Source organism: Rana temporaria, chromosome 11, assembly GCF_905171775.1.
Source record: "Rana temporaria chromosome 11, aRanTem1.1, whole genome shotgun sequence".
NCBI lineage: Eukaryota > Metazoa > Chordata > Amphibia > Anura > Ranidae > Rana > Rana temporaria.
In genome coordinates this window covers 96,766,613-96,787,027 of record NC_053499.1, presented here as the reverse complement: position 1 = coordinate 96,787,027, position 20,415 = coordinate 96,766,613, and the positions used below count along the sequence as shown (strand labels likewise).

Here is a 20,415-nt window from a genome sequence, read left to right as displayed (position 1 = left end):
CCAGATATTTTCTCTAACCCCGGTGCAAAATATTTTGAGTCTTTTAATGGCATAAATGGTGAGTTAAAATCCCATTTTTCCCTCTTGTGAACTTTATCCCAATTTTTTATAGCCTGCCGTGTAATGCTATGTGATTGTTTATCTAACTCCCTATATTTATCTGGAATCCAGATAACACTCCCTAATCGAACGTTGCTCATCTGGTATTCCATGCTTACCCACCTTTTTTGCTTAGTGTCCCTAATCCAGTCTATCACTCTTGTGAGAATTACTGCTTCATAATAACTTCTAATGTCTGGTGCTCCCCATCCCCCTTGTGTCTTATTTTTTTTTAAAGTTGCCCAGCTGATACAAGCTTTTTTACCCTGCCAAACAAATTTTAGTAGAATTGTTTGTAGAGTCTTAAAGTACTTCTGGGGTAGAGCAATCGGTAATATCTGTATCTTATGCATGATTTTGGGCAGGATTACCATCTTAAAAATATTCATTCTCCCCCCCCCCCCAGGATATCTGACCTGCAGTGAGTCTACTAAGTTCTGTTTTAATATCTTCCAACATAGGTATGAAATTTACTTTATAAATCCTCTCTTTTGAACTTGCTATTTTTACCCCTAAATATTTTATTTCCTTTTTCCCCCACTCAAATGGGAACTCCTTTTGATAAATATTTTGGTCTTTCTTAGCTATATTGATAGTGAGGGTTTCGGATTTAGTTGGATTCATTTTAAAATTAGAGAGCTCTCCATATTGTTTCATTAGATTTAATAAATTTGGTAACGTTATTCTCGGACATGTTAAGTAGAACAGGATGTCATCCGCGTAGGCCGCGAGTTTGTGTTCCTCCCGCCCTACTTCTATGCCCTTTATATCAGAATTCTTCCTTATTCTCCTTAATAGTGGTTCTAATGCTAGGACAAACAATAGGGGGGATAGGGGACAACCCTGTCTTGTGCCGTTGTAAAGTTCAAAGGCCCCTGAAAGGGTCCCATTGATCTTTACTCTAGCACCGGGTTTATTATACAATACCTTAATCCAGTTTTTGAATGGCTAACAACATTCTTATCCCATCATCTCTCCCCTCCCGTCCTGGTACAAAACCCACCTGGTCGGGGTGGATCAGGTCCTTCATTATTCCCTTCATCCTCTCTGCTAATATTTTGGAGAAAATCTTGGTGTCACAATTCAATAAAGAAATTGGTCTGTAATTCGAGCAAAGTGTGCTATCCTTCCCCTCTTTCAAGATTAAAGTAATAGTAGCTTCAATAGCTTCTTTACTCATGTTCCACTTTTCACCTAAGCCATTCATATACAAACACATTTTCGGGGCCAGAATATCAATACATTTTTTATAATATAGAACCGTTAAACCATCCGGTCCTGGGCTCTTACCGTTTGGCGCGTTTTTGACTATTTCTCTGATTTCCCTTTCTGAGATCGGGGCTTCAAGCTTATTTATAGAGGGCCATATTCTGAGTAAAGTTATGATGGAGTATCTCAGGATACTCCATCGTATCTCTCTTTTTTGGCCAGTGTATCTATGCGAGTGATTCTTAGAATCACATAGATACGCTGAAGATCCGACATGTGTAAGTCACTTACACTGTCGGATCTTAAATGTAATTACTCCGCCGGCCGCTAGGTGGCGTTTACGTTCAGGTCTCATTTGTTTATGCAAATGAGCCTGATACGCCGATTCTCAAACGAATTTGCGTCGCGTAACCGTCGCTTACGTCGTTTGCGTAGGTGTAAGGTTACCCCTGCTATATGAGGGGTAACGTTACGCCAGTCCCACGTAGGCCATGTTAAGTATGGCGTCGGGTCCGCGTCGTGTTTTCCCGTCGAGTACGTCGTTTTACTAAGTCGTTCTTGAATAAGACTTTACGTCAATGACGCACACGTCGGCGTCATTGACGTTTTACGCCGAGAACTGGAGCATGCACACTGGGCTATTTTAAGCCCAGCGCATGCGCAGTTTGTTAGAATTGGGGGCGCGCTTAATTTAAATAGAAGCCGCCCCCTTGGATATACGCCGGGATACGCCGGGCCAATTACACTTCGCCGCCCCAAACTACGGAGCAAGTGTTTGGGGAATACAGCACTTGCTCCTGTAGGTTGGGGCGGCGGAGTGTAAATGCCTTACGCGACGCCCGCCCAAAAACTACGGGAATATGGCCCATTGTCTTCAGATATTTCCTCCCACACAATTTCCTTTAAAAATTCATATATTTTTTTTCCCTTTACGTTTTGCTCTTCCTTAGTCTCCTGTTTGTTGATTGAATAAAGTTGTTTGTAATATTCTTTAAAGCTCTCCACTATTTCACTAGTTTTGTGCACAACTTCACCCTGACTTGTTTGTATTTTCTCAATAAAGTTAAGATTTTTTTTCTTTTTTAATAATTTTGCTAGATGTTTCCCTGGTTTATTATCCCATAGGTACCTCTCTTTCTTTACTTGATTAAATGTACTTCTGGTTTCTTGTTCTATTTGTTCTCTTAACTCTTCTCTCTTGATATTTAATTTTAGTAAAGTTTCTTTATTTCTATCTTGTTTGTGTTGTTGTTCTAAGTTATAAATTTATTTTGTGAGAGTTATTCTGTTCTCCTTATTTCTTATTGTTTTTTACGCCCCGATCTTAATTAATACTCTGTCCACAAAAGCCTTATGGGTGTTAGACATCCTGTTAAATTTATTTCAAAAAATTCCTCCAATTCCCTTTTTACTCTGGTTTCTATGGGCCTAATCCTCAAAAGAGATACTCCGGCGTAAGCCGTCGTATCTCTGGTTCTAACTTTGGAACTGATCCTCAGAAGCAGTTTTCCTAAGTTAGGCAGAAGATCCGACATCTGTAAGGGACTTACACTGCCGGATCTTAGGATGCAGTACCGCATCCGCCACTGGGGGCATTGAGTCGAAATGCCTCTTCTGGTATGCAAATTAGCACTTAGGGCGATCCTCAAAGCTTTTGTGCTTAGTTTTTACGCCGTAAGTGTTAGTTTGCCTGGTGTAAAACTAGGGCTGCTTTTACAAAGTGTAAAGTTAGTCACACCTTGTAAAGGCCCATTCAAGCGACGGCATTTGGTATGCATTCCCGAGGGAGAACTCCACAGCAATTTGTAATATCCAAACCGGCATGGGTTCCCCCCCCCAGGAGCATACCAGGCCCTTAGGTCTGTTATGGGTTGTAAGGAGACCCCCCCTCCGCCGAAAAATCGACGTAGGGGGTCCCCCTACAATCCATACCAGACCCGTATCCAAAGCACGCTACCCGGCCGGTCAGGAAGGGAGTGGGGACGAGCGCCCCCCCCCCCTCCTGAGCCGTGCCAGGCCGCATGCCCTCAACATGGGGGGGTTGGGTGCTCTGGGGCAGGGGGGCGCACTGCGGGCCCCCCCACCCCAGAGCACCCTGTCCCCATGTTGATGAGGACAGGACCTCTTCCCGACAACCCTTGCCGTTGGTTGTCGGGGTCTGCGGGCGGGGGCTTATCGGAATCTGGGAGTCCCCTCAAATAAGGGGGCCCCCAGATACCGGCCCCCCACCCTAAGTGAATGGATATGGGGTACATCGTACCCCTATCCATTCACCTGTAGGCAAAAAGTAAAAGTTATTAAACACACAACACAAGGGTTTTTAAAATAATTTATTATTCTGCTCCGGAGGCCCCCCCTGTCTTCTTTATTAGCTCTATTACCAGGGGGGGCTTCTTCTTCCACTCTCCGGGGGTCTTCTTCCACTCTCCGGGGGTCTTCTTCCACTCTCCGGGGGGGGTTTCTTCTTCCGCTCTCCGGGGGGGGTTTCTTCTTCCGCTCTCCGGGGGTCTTCATCTCTCTTCGCCGCTCTCCGCTGTTGACTCGGCGAACCCCGGTTCTTCTGCAGATGTACGGTGCCTTCTTCTTCAGCGCTGGCTGCCTGCTATCTTTGTGTGTTAGCTCAATTTCTAGCAGGCAGCCAGCGCGGTCTTCTGTGACGTCAGGTTCTTCTCTTCCCTTCTTCCGATGTTGCCTCGTCGCATCTTGTCGCTGTAATGATGGAAGCGCGCCTTGCATCCCATTTATATAGGCATCACCGTCCCATCATGCTCCGGCAGGTACCCACGTGGTGGGTGCCTACCCACGTGCACCCACCACGTGGGTACCTACCGGAGCAGAATAATAAATTATTTTAAAAACCCTTGTGTTGTGTGTTTAATACCTTTTACTTTTTGCCTACAGGTGAATGGATAGGGGTACGATGTACCCCATATCCATTCACTTAGGGTGGGGGGCCGGTATCTGGGGGCCCCCTTATTTGAGGGGACTCCCAGATTCCGATAAGCCCCCGCCCGCAGACCCCGACAACCAACAGCAAGGGTTGTCGGGAAGAGGTCCTGTCCTCATCAACATGGGGACAGGGTGCTCTGGGGTGGGGGGGCCCGCAGTGCGCCCCCCTGCCCCAGAGCACCCAACCCCCCCATGTTGAGGGCATGCGGCCTGGCACGGCTCAGGAGGGGGGGGGGGCGCTCGCTCGTCTCCACTCCCTTCCTGACCGGCCGGGTAGCGTGCTTTGGATACGGGTCTGGTATGGATTGTAGGGGGACCCCCTACGTCGATTTTTCGGCGTGGGGGGGTCTCCTTACAACCCATACCAGACCTAAGGGCCTGGTATGCTCCTGGGGGGGGAACCCATGCCGGTTTTTTCTTTGAAAATTGGCATGGAGTTCTCCCTCTCAGGAATGCATGCTGAGCGACGTTATCTGTTTTTTTTATAATTATTTGTTTTCCCGGCGCGTATATTTTTTTTCACCCGTCGCAACTTTAGTGTCCCGTCGCAATCCACAAAGCCGCCCGGCGTCAATTACGTTCGCGCGCTGCACGTCGGGAAAATTACGTCACACGCATGCGCAGTACGGCCGGCGCGGGAGCGCGCCTCATTTAAATGATAAACGCCCCCCGGAGAGGAGGACCGCCTTACGACGGCGGCACTTAAGTTACACGGCTTGAAATTTCTACGTAAGTGCTTTGTGGATCAGGCACTTAGGTAGAGACTTTAAGTCAGTGTAACTTAACTGCTGAAAGTTAAGTTACGCTGCCTGGCTGAGGATTTGGCCCTATATCTTTATCCTGAAGGAGTTCTTCATTAAGCCTCCACTTCATATTATTTACCCGTTTCTCCCCTATTTTTAGTCAATTTGCATTGTTGTGCTAACACTTCAGGAAAAGGAGAAACAGCACATTAGACTGAAAGAAAAAAATTAAGTAGCAGGCATTCCTACTCTGATTCATCTTCCAGGTATTACACTAAATGAGCGTCAATAATGTTGGGTAACTCCCCCGCATCTCCTGTCTGGTGCTGTGGATGCTGATACCACTGCCTCTCATGTTCTTTGATACTTCTAAGGAGACACAGTTCTGTGCAGGGCACAGCCCATCACGCCTGCACCTGCTTAATCACTGGTCTCTCTGGGCAATTTTTTACATTTTTCACACACACACAATAAAATCTGCAATTTTTACTAGAAATTACTTCAAACAATTATATACTTTTTTAAAGCAGAGACCCTGGAGAATGAAATGGTGGCAGGTGCATTTTTTTGTGTCACACAATATTTCCACAGCTACTATATTTATTTTTTCTTATTTGTGTTTGTTTTATTAAAATGTATATTTTAAACACCCTTTCCTCTTTTTTTCTTTAATCTTATTGTTATTACAAAGGGGCTACCAAGCCAACTTTTTTGATAGCATGGGCAGGTGATAGGTCCTTGTCCTCCACTCCACAGCTAATATAACACAGATTGTGCTTGATGTGTTTGATGAACCCGGAACTGACATAATACTCATTGCTTCTATGTTTGTTAGTTGCAGGGGGGCTTTAGAGAATGGATGTTTCACGATCTCGTCCTGCTCTCACTGTTACAACCATCTACTGGGGTCATGCGCTTTCCAGACGAATGAAAAAAGTGCCCATAAACCACTGCATGTATCATCTGCAGGATATGGGGGAATGGGAGTGCACCTTCAGATCCCTGTAAAAGTTATCTCCAAAGCTGCCCCAGATCACTTTTACCTGAAGGCCCTTCGCTGGCGCTAAAAAATCAATACCAGCTTTAGCCTCATACCAGTACATTGCTTTATCTGCACAGGCTGTGCTTTTGTTATTTGATGCCAGACCAAATCGTTGCTGTGTTTGGAGGTATTATCTTTTCTACATTTGTTTTCTCTACAACCGCGCTGTTCATTGAAGAGCATAGCTGAGATATCTAAGGGTTTATGAAACCAAGGCTTTAACAGGCATTTTAAATGCCTAACGTAATTTACTGGTGTGGTTAATGGCTGTGCGTGGCAGTGCTCTTGTAAACGTTGATGCTTCTTTGCATTGGTGTTTACTCACACATGCACATCCAGCCTTTTTTGTAACTACAAAACTTGCACATACAGCAATTCAGTTGTATGGCAGGCTTTATGTAACACATGCAGCTTCACAGGCACAGGAAAACATCAGGAAGGTACACTAGGCATTTAAAATCTTTAAAATAAATCTTGGCAAACAAAATTACTTACAAACAGAATAACATTATTTTTCAGTACTAATCAGAGCCTTTTTTCTCAGAAAATAGATGCAGGAACTCAACCACGACCCGTTCAGATTTCACAAACAGTAGAAGGGTCTTAAAGGGGCATTCAAAACCAGGATTGCATTACATACAGAGTGCAGAGTTCAGGGGGTTACAAAGCTGTCACTTGTAAACACAGAAACCAGACTTCTGTGTTTACAAGTGATTGTGGTGAACAGGCACCAAAGGGTCTGAGCCAAAGGTGGTGGAACTGAGTTCCCCCAAGTTCCCCCTGAAAAAAAGCCCTGGTACTAATAATGAAAGAAGTGGAGTGTTAGAGCTGAAGCATCACAAGGGATAAAATCAACACTATGGGCTTGATTTACTAAAGGGAAATCCACTCTGCACTACAAGTGCACTGCAAATGCACTTGAAAGTGCACTTGTAAGTCCAGTCGCTGTAGACCGCTGTAGATCTGAGGGGAAGCTCTAACATTAGGGGAAGCTCTGATGATTTTATCATCCAATCATGTGTAAACACAAATGTTTTTTTATTTTCCTTGAATGTCCCCCTCAGATCTACAGCAACTGCACTTGAAAGTGCACTTCCAGTGCACTTGTAGTGCAAAGTGGATTTGCCTTTAGTAAAAAAAAAAAACTATATGCAAAAATGGATAGTTAGTTTTAATTTTTAGTTACAGACTGTATATGTATACATTACAATTACAATACCTGTTTGACTTTTGCAACATCTCTGATGAAAGCGTCATCATTCACAAAGCTAAGCAACTTCCTCAGCTGGTCCAGATTAGTTAAATAATCCTCACCTATACGCTGTAAGCAAAAACAGTGTGTTTTATCGTATTTGTATTACGAAACAGCATGCATTTATGTGCTTTTGGGGGGGGAAAAAGAAAACAAAAAAGGTGGAAAATTCTGCATTGCAGTAATGTATACAACTGACCTTTATGCACTTAAGGTCTTTGTAGGTGCAAGTTAAATTATTTAATAACACTATGACCATAACACTGTCTCTGGCTGAGAACCTGCACACACAGGAATGGCTTTAAGTATACTTCACCTTAATTTTCCTGTTCACTCCAAGTCTAAAATAAGATAAAGTGATATAGGTTCAGTGAAAAACTTGCTGCCATCCTTCTCGATAAATCCCATAAATTTGAAAAATAAATAAATCTATAGGATTTGATCCAAGGAGACCATCTTCCAAAAGACTATGCTAGGTCATTGTTATACATATACAAAAGGATTGCTTACATGGTATTAGCACCACAAGCCAGGGCCGGCCCTACCATGGGACCAGATTATACCCAATGTACCAGGCGGCACTTTCTGGGGAGCGGCAAATTGCCGCCCGCCATCACCGTTCCCGGGGTAGCGAGAGCAGCCGATTCCCCCCGTGCTTCCAAACAGTGGCTACATTATAACAGGAGAGCGGGACAGCTGCGGGCTTAATGTGCTTAAGCCTGCTCGTCCCGCTTCTCCCTCTGTCAGAAGCTGCGGACCGGAGACAGGGAATGAAGCAGAGCAGCGTTCTGTGTTCCTCCCTTCCCACCCCCGCCTGACAGACCCGTGTAGCACACAGCCGAGTGAAGTGTTGTGGCTGTGTGCTGGGTCTGATTCCGTCCCTTGGCTCAGTGTGCTGTTTGCAGTGACAGGCAGCTTGGGAGGTGCGGCTGTCCTGGAAGGAGGGGATCCCCGCGCTGCTCGGTCCTCCCCTCCAGCATGACAGACATCCCCTCTTCCACTCCTCTCTCCCTGCTTGTGTGCTGCTGCATCTGTGAAGGGGAAGTGGGGGCAGGAAGATTAAGGAGTCGACAGCCACATCGAGAGAAGCTGCTGACTGAAAGCCCCCAGGGACCATTCATGTGAGAGCACTGTGACCAGACCATGCCCCTCCTCTCTCTCTCTCTCTCTCCCTGGCCCCCTCTCTCCCTCCCTGACCCCCCTCTCTCTCCCTAATCCCCCTCTCTCCCTGACCTCCCTTTCTCTCTCTCCCTGACCCCCTCTCTCTCTCCCTGACCCCCCTCTCTCTCTCTCCCTGACCCCTCTCTCTCTCTCTCTCCCTGAACCCCTGTCTCTCTTCCTGACCCCCCTCTCTCTCCCAGACCCCCTCTCTCTCTCTCTCTCTGCCCCTCTCTCTCTGCCCCCTCTATCTCTGCCCTCCTCTATCTGCGTCCCTTTCTCTCTCTATCTGCCCTGCTCTCTCTATCTGCCCTGCTCTCTCTATCTGCCCTGCTCTCTCTCTCCACCCCCTCTATCTGCCCCGCTTCTCTCTCTCTGCCCCTCTCTCTCCCTGCTCTCTATCTCCGCCCCTCTTTCAATCCCTGCTCTCTCGGCCCCACCTGTCTCTCGTCCTACCTGCTCTCTCTCTACTCTATCTCTTTGTCTCTCCCTGCTCTCTCTCTACCCATCTGTCTCTCCCTGCTCTCTCTCTACCCCCTCTGTCTCTCCCTGCTCTTTCTCTCTATACCCCCTCTGTCTTTCCCTGCTCTCTCCGCCCCTTCTCTCTCTCTGTCACCTTTCTCTCAGTCCATCCCTTATCTCTCTCTGTCTGCCCCTCCTCTCTCTCTCTCTCTCTGTCCGCCCCTCCTCTCTCTCTCTGTCCGCCCCTCCGCTCTCTCTGTCCGCCCCTCCTATCTCTCTCTGTCCGGCCCTCCTATCTCTCTCTCTCTCTGCCCCTCTCTCTCTGCCCTCCTCTCTCTGCGTCCCTTTCTCTCTCTATCTGCCCTGCTCTCTCTCTCTCCACCCCCTCTATCTGCCCCGCTTCTTTCTCCACTCCCCTGTCCCCTGTCCCCTCTCTCTCTCTCTCTCTCTGCCCTCTCTTGCTCTGCTCTCTTCCTCCATTTAACACTGGCAGAGGTGCTTACAGTGGTCATTTTCTATTTATTCAAAAACACCTTTATCCCAAAAGGAAAAATACAAATGAATTCAGCCACCACATCTAAGTATTGGTAAGCTGTACATTGTAATCCTCCCCATTTACAGCAGATTCTGTGAGATGGCCAGTGGGTCTACCCTGGGGAATGTTGGTGGTCAGGCCGGGGGGGGGGGGCAGTACTGAAGTATTGTAAGGGGCCCCAAAATTTCTGATGGCTGCCCTGGTGAGGACACTCGCAGCCTGCGTGGAGCCCGGCGCCGCTGCCGTTAGTGGTGGCGCGCGCGCAGAACACTCGCAGCCCGGAGGGGGCAGTAAGCAAGTGAGGCAGTCAGCATGTATAGAACCATGACAGGTCCTCTATATACTCCTACATACATGTATAGAGCCATGACAGGTCCTCTTTATACTCCTATACATGTATAGAGCCATGACAGGTCCACTTTATACTCCTATATACATGTATAGAGCCATAACAGGTCCTCTTTATACTTCTATATACATGTATAGAGCCATGACAGGTCCACTTTTTACTCATATATACATGTATAGAGCCATGACAGGTCCTCTTTATACTTCTATATACATGTATAGAGCCATGACAGGTTCTCTTTATACATGTATAGAGCCATGACAGGTCCTCTTTATACTCCTTTATACATGACATGTATAACAGAGTATAAAGAGAACCTGTCATGGCTCTATACATGTATATAGGAGTATAAAGAGGACTTGTCATGGTTCTATACATGTATTACATGTATAGAACCATGACAGGTCCTCTTTTTACTTCTATACATGTATACCTTGACGGGTCCCCTTTAGTCATCATGATATAAATTAATGAATGTGGGGGCCTTTTGGTGGGCGTGATTTTTTTTTTGGGGGGGGGCAGCATTTCATTCTTGGTCCCAGGCCGGCACTGCCACAAGCTCATTCCTATTGTAGATTTGCCTGCCTGGTTGCTCCCCCATTTATATTCTCTCTTTCCTTCTTTTCTATTCCTTCCTCTTCCATCTCTTTTATTGATCTCACACCAACATTTATATATACTAAAATAGTGCTACAATATGTATAAATCCACAATTTAAATTCACTTTTAAGCCTTAATTACCATATATACTGTAAATTATGATTGATAATATGATAAGCAGATTATCTATATTCATAGCTAATACTGAATAAATGTCTCTGTACGCATCTTATTTTCCTTTATTATTGTTTAATATTTCAATAAAAAAGTACTGAACCTTGAAAAAAAATTGATTAAAGAAAATAATTGCTACTTTTAAAAAATAAAAAAAGTATACTTCACACTAGAAACAGTATCATACTTAACGACTTGACCACCGGAAGGTTTTGTCCTCTTCATGACCAGAGCATTTTTTTGCAATTCAGCACAGCACCACTTTAACTGGCAATACTGTCAAGCACATGACATTTTTATAATTTTTTTTTTACACAAGTAGAATTTTTTTGGTAGCATTTGATCTCCACTGTTTTTTTTTATTTTTTTATATAAACCCAAATGACCCATTTTTGGAATGTAGATACCCCAGGGTATTTGATGAGAGGTATGTTGAGTCCATGGAAGATTTTATTTTTTGCTACAAGTTTTTGGAAAACTTATGCTTTCAAGGGTAGATGAGAGATCTGGGGTCTTAAAGACCACAGATGTCTTACAGAGTTACATAGTAGGCAAGGCTGAGAAAAAGACAATAGTCCATCCAGTTCAACCTGTGTGGGTGCATGCGCATCAGTTTCTATAATGCTTTCCCATATCCCTGTATGTTGTGTCCTTTAAGATATACATCTAAAAGTATTTTAAAGATATCCATACTCCCTGCAACCACTACCAATTGTGGGAGAGAGTTTCATATCCTTATTGCCCTAACAGTGAATAACCCCCTATGCAGTTTTAGGCTAAACTGCTTCTTCTTCAATCTCATTGTGTGGCCCTGTGTCCTTTTACACTCCCTATGACTGAGTAGTTTATTTCATATGCTGGGATCCCCATTGAGATATTTGTAGATCGCTATCATATCTCCTCTCAAGCAACGTTTCTCCAGCAAGAATAAATTTAGTGTTTGCAGCCGTTCCTCGTAATTGAGGTCATCCAGTCTTCTTATTAGCTACGTTGCCCTTCTTTAGACTCTCTTCAGCTCCAGCCTATCCCTTCAGAGGACTGGTGACCAGAACTGGACTGAAAACTTCAGACGAGACCTAACCAGAGTTTTATAAAGTGACAGAATTATGGTTTTGTTCCTGGAGTATATGTCTCTATAAAGAGAAACTGTCATCCTTTTTTTCTATCATAAGGGATGTTTACATTTCTTGTGATAGCAATAAAAAAGTGATAAAAAAAATAAAAAGGGAAAATGTAAAAATAACAATTTTTTTAATAAAATAAATACATAGAAAATGTAAAGTGCAAAAGAGGTCTAGAGCTAGATTTTTTGCTGTAACATGTAAAAAATGTTAAAGCGCCTATGGAGGTTATTATGTATTGTAGTTTGTTGCCAGTCCACAAGCACATGCACATTTAAAGTATGACATAATAGGTATCTATTTGACACATTGAAGCACATTTATGTTTTTATTCATAATTCAGCAATTTAAAACACCTGAAGATTGAGTGGAGTCTGAATTGTATATGGACTTTATTGTTTCACTTAAGACTAGGGTTGAGCGAACCAGAGATAGGAGTCAGACTGTCCTGCTTCAGAAATCATATTACACCAGCGCTGCATATGTTCCTGTGAGATACTCTGCATTAGATACTTTAAGGATAGGTTCCTGATTGTGCTTATAGGGACAGAAATATATAGGAGTCAGTCCTGCTTCAGAAATAATATTACACCAACGCTGCATATGTTCCTGTGAGATACTCTGCATATTGCACCAGCACTGCATATGTTCCTGTGAGATACTCTGCATTAGATAATTTAGGGAAAGGTTCCTGATTGTGCTTATAGGGAGAAAAATATATAGGAGTCAGTCCTGCTTCAGAAATCATATTACACCAGCACTGCATATGTTACTGTGAGATACACCCTTTATATACTTTTCTTCTATTGTGCTATTCATTTAGGCAAAAACATTTTTTGTGAGATAAACACTTTAGCTAGTGTTCTTTTATTGTTCTATTCAAAAAACACCCATTTAGGGCAAAAAAATATATTTGACAGTTTTCCCTCCAGTGTTTGCAGTCTTTCCTGCATATCTGTACGTGTGAGATACACACTTTACATACCGTTTTCTATTGTGCTATTCCAAAAAAATGGTGCGTTTCCTGCATATCTGTATGTGTGAGATAAACACTTTAGCTAGTGTTCTTCTATTGTTCTATTCAAAAAACACCCATTTAGGGCAAAATCCTACATTTGAGAAATATGAGGAGAATGTCAAATAAGGGACGTGTCCTCGGTCGTGGTGCTGCTGGTGGAGCTCCTGTTACAGGGAGAGGACGTGGTCAATCTGTGACAGCTACACGCACAAGTGAATCACCTTCCTCAGGTGCGAGTAGGCGACAGAGCCTGCAGCGGTATTTGGTGCCCAGCCGCCACTACTTTTCCAGATGAGCCATCCCTTCCCTGCACAACCAAGTGGGGTACAAAATCAGGTGTGCACTGCGCAACTCCATCTGTGGCAAGGTCCACCTAACTACGGATACGTGGACCAGTAAGCACGGTCAGGGACGTTATATCTCCCTAACAGCGCACTGGGTAAATGCAGTGGCGGCTGGTCCTGAGGTGGATAGCAGTTTGGCGCATGTCCTTCCACCACCGAGGATTGCAGGGCGCTTCAGTTTGCCTCCTGTTGCTAACTCCTCCTACTCTGCTTCCTCATCCTCTACCGCCTCCTCATCCGGTCAGCGTAACACATTCACCACCAATTTCAGCACAGCCATGGGTAAACGCCAGCAGTTTTAAAACTTTCCTGTTTGGGGGAAAAACCCCACACCGCGCAGGAGTTGTGGAGGGACATGGAACAACAGACCGATCAGTGGTTGGCATCAGTGAGCCTCAAGCCGGGCCTGGTGGTGTGCGAAAATGGGCGAAATCTCGTAGCAGCTCTGGGCCTAGCGGGTTTGATGCACATTCCTTGCCTGGCGCATGTGCTGAATTTGGTAGTGCAGAGGTTCCTTAAAACTTACCCCGATATGCCACAGCTGCTGCAGAAAGTGTGGGCCGTCTGTGCGCACTTTCAGCATTCTCACCCTGCTGCTGCTCGCCTGGCAGCGCTGCAGCGTAACTTCGGCCTTCCCGCTCACCGCCTCATATGTGACGTGCCCACAAGGTGGAACTCCACCTTGCACATGCTGGCCAGACTGTGCGAGCAGCAGCAGGCGATAGTGGAGTTTCAGCTGCAGCACGCACGCATGAGTCGCTCTGCGGAACAGAACCACTTCACCACCAATAACTGGGCCTCCATGCGAGACCTGTGTGCCTTGTTGCTCTGTTTCGAGTACTCCACCAACATTGCCAGTGCCGATGACGCCGTTCTCAGCGTTACTATCCCAGTTCTATGCCTTCTTGAAAAAACGCTTCAGGCGATGATGGAAGAGGATGTGGCACAGGAGGAGGAGGAGGAGGAGGAATCGGGATAATTTCCAAGGCTTTCAGGGCAGTCATTCACAAGTGGCTCCGAGGGTGGGTTCCTGCACCAACAAAGGCCAGGTACACAATTGTCCAGCAAAGGCACAGTTCTGGACGATGACGAGGTGGAGGATGAGGAGGAGGAGATGGAGGAGGAACCATGTTCACAGCAGGGTGGCACCCAGACCAGCTCATGGCCATCACTGGTGCGTGGCTGGGGGAATACAGAGGACACAGATGATACACCTCCCACAGAGGACAGCTTTTCGTTGCCTCTGGGCAACCTGGCACACATGAGCGATTACATGCTGCAGTGTCTCCGCAACGACCGCCGTGTTTCCCACATTATAACAGGTGCTGATTACTGGGTGGCCATGCTGCTGGATCCCCGTTACAAGGACAATGTACCATCCTTAATTCCCTCACTGGAGCATGATCACAAGATGCGCGAGTACAAGCGCACGCTGGTAGACGCGCTGCTGGTGGAATTCCCACCTGACAGCGGGGGCACAGTGGAAGCACAAGGCGAAGGCAGAGGAGGAGGAAGAGGTCGCCAACGCAGCCGGGGCACCGCCAGCACCTCAGAAGGCAGGGTTAGCATGGCCGAAATGTGGAAAAGCTTTGTCAGCACGCCACAACAACCAGCACCACCAGCTGATATGGAACGTTTTAGTAGGAGGCAGCATTTCACCAACATGGTAGAGCAGTATCTGTGCACACGCCTACACGTACTGAATGACGGGTCTGCCCCCTTAAACTTCTGGGTCTCCAAATTGGGCACATGGCCTGAGCTTGCTCTTTAAGCCTTGGAGGTGCTGGCCTGCCCTGCAGCCAGTGTATTATCTGAACGTGTATTTAGCACGGCAGGGGGCGTTATCACAGACAAGCACAGCCGCCTGTCCAGAGCCAATATGGACAAGCTCATGTTCATTAAAATGAACCAGGCATGGATCCCACAGGACTTGTCCGTACCTTGTGCAGAATAGACATGTATACCGGCCTTACATAGCCATTCTTGTATTTCTGATCTTTCTAGGGTTGCCACCTCATTCCTTTAAAAGCGAAAACATATTAATTACACAGGTTCTCTGGCTGATTAAGGTGCTAATTAAACTCACTTGGTGCCTTAGACATTAAATTAGCCCCAGAACCTGTGTAATTACTATGTGTTTGGGTTTAAAGGGATGAGGTGGCAACCCTAGATCTTTCTCACTCTTTTGGGGTGTACCCTAATTTAAAAAATAAATAAATTAAAAACAAAAACCTGCTGTGTTGGCTACCTCGTCCTCCTCCACCGCCGCTTCCACCTACACCACCAAAATCCACCGCCACCTCAACCTCCTATACTCCATATGGACCTCGTCCTCCTAGGTCAAGATTATATGGCCTGATTCCCAAAAAAGCTGCCTAACTTAACTTTCAGCAGTTAAGTTACACTGACTTAAAATCTCTACCTAAGTGCCTGATCTTCAAAGCACTTACCTAGAAATTTCAGGCCGTGTAACTTAAGTGCCGCCGTCGCAAGGGGGGCGTTTAAAATTTAAATGAGGCGCGCTCCCGCGCCGGCCGTACTGCGCATGCGTGTGACGCAATTTTCCCGACGTGCAGCGCGCGAACGTAATTGACGCCGGGCGGCTTTGTGGATTGCGACGGGACACTAAAGTTGCGACGGGTGAAAAAAAATATACGCGCCGGGAAAACAAATATTTATAAAAAAAAATGACAGGGGGCCTCAAATAAGGGGGCCCCCAGATACCGGCCCCCCACCCTAAGTGAATGGATATGGGGTACATCGTACCCCTACCCATTCACCTGGAGGCAAAAAGTAAAAGTTAGTAAACACACAACACAAGGGTTTTTAAAATAATTTATTATTCTGCTCCGGAGGCCCCCCCTGTCTTCTTTATTAGCTCTAATACCAGGGGGGGCTTCTTCTTCCGCTCTCCGGGGGTCGTCTTCTCTCTTCGCCGCTCTCCGCTGTTGACTCGGCGAACCCCGGTTCTTCTGCAGCTGTCCGGTGCCTTCTTCTTCAGCGCTGGCTGCCTGCTATCTTTGTGTGTTAGCTCAATTACTAACAGGCAGCCAGCGCGGTCTTCTGTGACGTCAGGTTCTTCTTCTCCCCTCTTCCGATGTTGACTCGTCGCCTCTTGTCACTGCAATGATGGAAGCGCGCCTTGCATCCCATTTATATAGGCATCACCGTCCCATCATGCTCCGGCAGGTATCCACGTGGTGGGTGCCTACCCACGTGCACCCACCACGTGGGTACCTGCCGGGGGCTGGAGGCGGTGCTGGCTGCAATGTAATTGAGAATGTTGCTCCGCCTCCCTGAAGCCGGAAGGATGGCGGTGGGGGGGGGGGGGTTGATCCCTGCAGCCGGGAGGATGTTGGGGGGGGGTTGATCCCTGCAGCCGGGAGGATGTTGGGGGGGGGGATGATCCCTGCAGCCGGGAGGATAGCGGTGGGGGGGGGGGGGGTTGATCCCTGCAGCCGGGAGGATGTTGGGGGGGGGGGGGGGTTGATCCCTGCAGCCGGGAGGATGTTGGGGGGGGGGGATGATCCCTGCAGCCGGGAGGATGTTGGGGGGGGGGGGTGATCCCTGCAGCCGGGAGGATGTTGGGGGGGGGGGATGATCCCTGCAGCCGGGAGGATGTTGGGGGGGGGGGGATGATCCCTGCAGCCGGGAGGATGTTGGGGGGGGGGGATGATCCCTGCAGCCGGGAGGATGGCGGTGGGGGGGGGGGTGAGGATGGTCCTGTGTACATGGAGCCTAAAAAAATACAGAAGAGCGGAACTTTACTTTTTGGCACTTTAAACTGTCCCATTAAAATGAGGAATAAAATGGAAATGTGTTTGTTGGTCAGGTATTCAGAAGCTCTCCACCTAAATAGACATTTTCTTGACAGACTTTAATATTGGGCATTAAACTGTTACTCCGCCTCCGTCCCGCCTACCCGAGTCTGTGAAATTCACGGACCAAAATAGTATGGGAAGAAGCAGGCTACTGTGTGTAAAGGGACGGGGCTGGAGGCGGTGCTGGCTGCAATGTAATTGAGAATGTTGCTCCGCCTCCGCCCGCCCACCCAAATCTATATTTTTCCCGGACCTCAAGAAGCTCTGCTTAGGGACGGGGCTGGAGGCGGTGCTGCCGATAATGTCATTAAAACTCTTGCACCGCCTCCGCCCCGCCCACCCGAGTCTCTGAATTGAGCTTGATCCGCCTCTGCCCGCCTACCCCAGTCAAGGATATTTTCAGACTCAAAAAACCCATCTGCGCATGCGCTGCGCATGCGCCGTGGACCCGCGATCAGCTGTGCTCTGACGTACGAGCACAGGAAGTGACGCGGGTCCGATTTTTTCACAGGTTTGAGGAAATTTCACATCACCGGAAACGAGAAGTGATGACACTTCCAGACCGCAGCCAGAGTTACACAGGAAACATCCCGTGCAGACACCTGTGGGCTGAAAACAATGTCGCCAGCCCGAGTGTGTGTTGATGTAAGGGCTGCTGTACTGTTTCCAGGGAAGCCATGGCATATAGAAGCCTCTGGGTGGGCATGCAGCAGACACCTCTCACCTGTATAAAACAAGGGAGGGTGGTCCTGTGGACACCCTTGGGCATCCGTACGGAATTCAGTGGCAAGTGGGCAGGATCAAAAGTGTCATGAGACACACTGCGTATGAAAAAAAGGGGGAGAATTCAGTTAACCACCTGTTTACGCAACCCGCAAACGGTCATGCGTGCACATTACACTACATATGTTACTGTTGTAATTGATGACATTTATATATCATGTCATATACTGAACACTGTGTATAGTGTATATACAAAACAAATCATCATTTATTAAAATTTACCTCCTTTAACGGAGGAATGTTTCTGACAGAAAATTGTCTGAGGCGATTCCTCGAGTGCCACCTCAAACAACCCATCCATCATAGGCCACAAAATGAATTCCGGGAGATGAAAAAATGGAAAGTGACAGATAACAAACCCAAAAGGGCACATCAGGCATGAGATGCAGTTCGAATTATATCCAGAAGCACAGCAGAAAAAAAATAAAAGTACAAGCCAAAACACATACTGTATAGCTCCACATATGATCAAGGGCATCAGTCACAGAAAAGGCTTGTAACTGATTCCCTCGTTCCAGCCTGGAAACCAGGTCATCTGTAACAAATAGATCCATCTTGTCTCCAACTGGAGCAGTTTGTTATCTACGTCACCCTGACGTTCATGTTGCGGTATATGTTCCAAACTGAAAAGGCCAATTGACTTAAAATTGAAATCTTGATACAGCCCTACATGGCGGCTGATAGGTGTTTCCATCTTACGTTGGGCAATTAAAGAGGCATGGTCCCTAATTCTACAGAATAGGGGACGCTTCATTAGATACACCGCTCCAATTGATTGACAATTGGTGCTATGCATGGGAGTCCATATGGTGTTGTTAGGGATAGCAAAAATAAAAGGACGAAAGCTGGACAGCCGCACTCCAAAATTTCTTAAAAAAGAGATGTCTTTTATTTTCAACTGTGCATACAGTCACTGCAAACCCACAACAAACAGTATGGCCAACGCGTTTCGCACTTGCAGTCGGTGCTTAGTCATGGCTAGAAATGAAATATATACTAAAAACATACAATCATGTGGTAAAAAGCCTGTTTTTTTTGTCTGGTGTTGTTAGGGAGAGTGACATTCTTCCCCTCCAGAATGAAGGGACAAAAACTACACTTTCCACAGGAATATGTGCCTGGTATTTTGGTTTTCACTGTCTCATTGCTTTTGTGATGACTAGACACCAAGGTGTCCCTCAACAATCTAGATCTCTTGTTCATTATTTCTGGATATGATTTAATGAACCTCGAGATCCTCTGGTCTACAGTTAATAAATACCAGAACTTGTTGTAAATGATGCGTACTTTGGCATGCTGTCGGTTGAATTTAGTGTGGACGTTGTTGATTTTCCCTGTCTAGGTTTATAGATGAGTGAGTGTCTGTTCTGATTTTTTACCCTATTAAAGGCCTTTTTCAGACATGTTTTGCTGTAGGCTCTAATCAGGAGGCGTTCGCGACACAGGTCCGTCTCCCTTTAAAAATCATCGTATTGGGTACAATTACGCTTTATCCTCAGAAACTGGCTGTAAGGAATGCTTTTAATCAATTGCTCCAGATGCAAGCTACTAGCGTGTAACAGACTGTTACCAGCTGAGGGTTTTCTATATAAGGTGGAGCAGAGCTCGCCCATTTCATTAGCAAAAATTTCTACGTCCAAGAATGTAATTCTTGTTTGATCGAAAGTATGCGTAAATTTTAGAATGTATGTGTTCACCTGTAAACTGTCCAAAAACGTAACTAGGTCTTCTTTTGATCCTGCCCACACCATGAAGATGTCATCGATAGGAAGGATCACTATGATATATGGAAGGCAGGAGGATCACTATGGTACATGGAAGGCAGGAAGCATAACTATGGTACAGGGAAGGCAGAAAGAATGCCTATAGAACATGGAAGACAGGAAGGATCACTATGGTACTTGGAAGGCAGAAAAGATCACTAAGACACCTGGAAGGCAGGAAGCATCACTATGGTACATGAAAGGTAGGAAGTATCAATATGGTACATGGAAGGCAAGAACGATCACTATGATATATGGAAGGCAGGAAGGATCACTATGGTACATGGAAGGCAGGAAGGATCACTATGATATATGGAAGACAGGAAGAATCACTATGGTATATGAAAGAAAGGAAGGATCACTATGACACCTGGAAGACAAGAAAGAACACTATTAGACATGGAAGGCAAGAACGATCACTATGATATATGGAAGCCGGGAAGGATCACTATGGCAAATGGAAGGCAGGAAGGATCACTATGTCACATGGAAGGCAGAAAGGATCACTATGGTATGTGGAAGGCAGAAAGGATCACTATGGCACGTAGAAGACAGGGAGGATCCCTAAGGTACTTGGAAGGCAGGAAGGATCACTATGGTATATGGAAGGCAGGAAGGATCACTATGATATATGGAAGGCAGGAAGGATCACTGTGGCACATGGAAGACAGGGAGAAACACTAAGACACCTGGAAGGCAGGGAGGATCACTATGGTACATAGAAGGCAGGAAGTATCACTATGTTATATGGAAGGCAGGAAGGATCACTATGGCACATGGGAAGCAGGAAGGATCACTATGGTACATGGAAGGCAAGAATTATCACAATGGCATATGGAAGGCAGGAAGGATCACTATGATACATGAAAGGCAGGAAGGACCACAATGACACATTGAAGGCAGGAATGCTCACCATGGCACATGGAAGACAGAAAGGATCACTATAGTACATGGAAGGCAGAAAGGATCACTATGTCCCATAGAAGACAGGAA

General features: G+C 46.3%; 1 pseudogene; it reads right to left on the bottom strand.

Annotated features, from left to right (window-relative positions):
* Nucleotides 1-20,415, bottom strand: part of LOC120917474 — a 1,233,721-nt pseudogene that overhangs the window by 255,023 nt on the left and 958,283 nt on the right.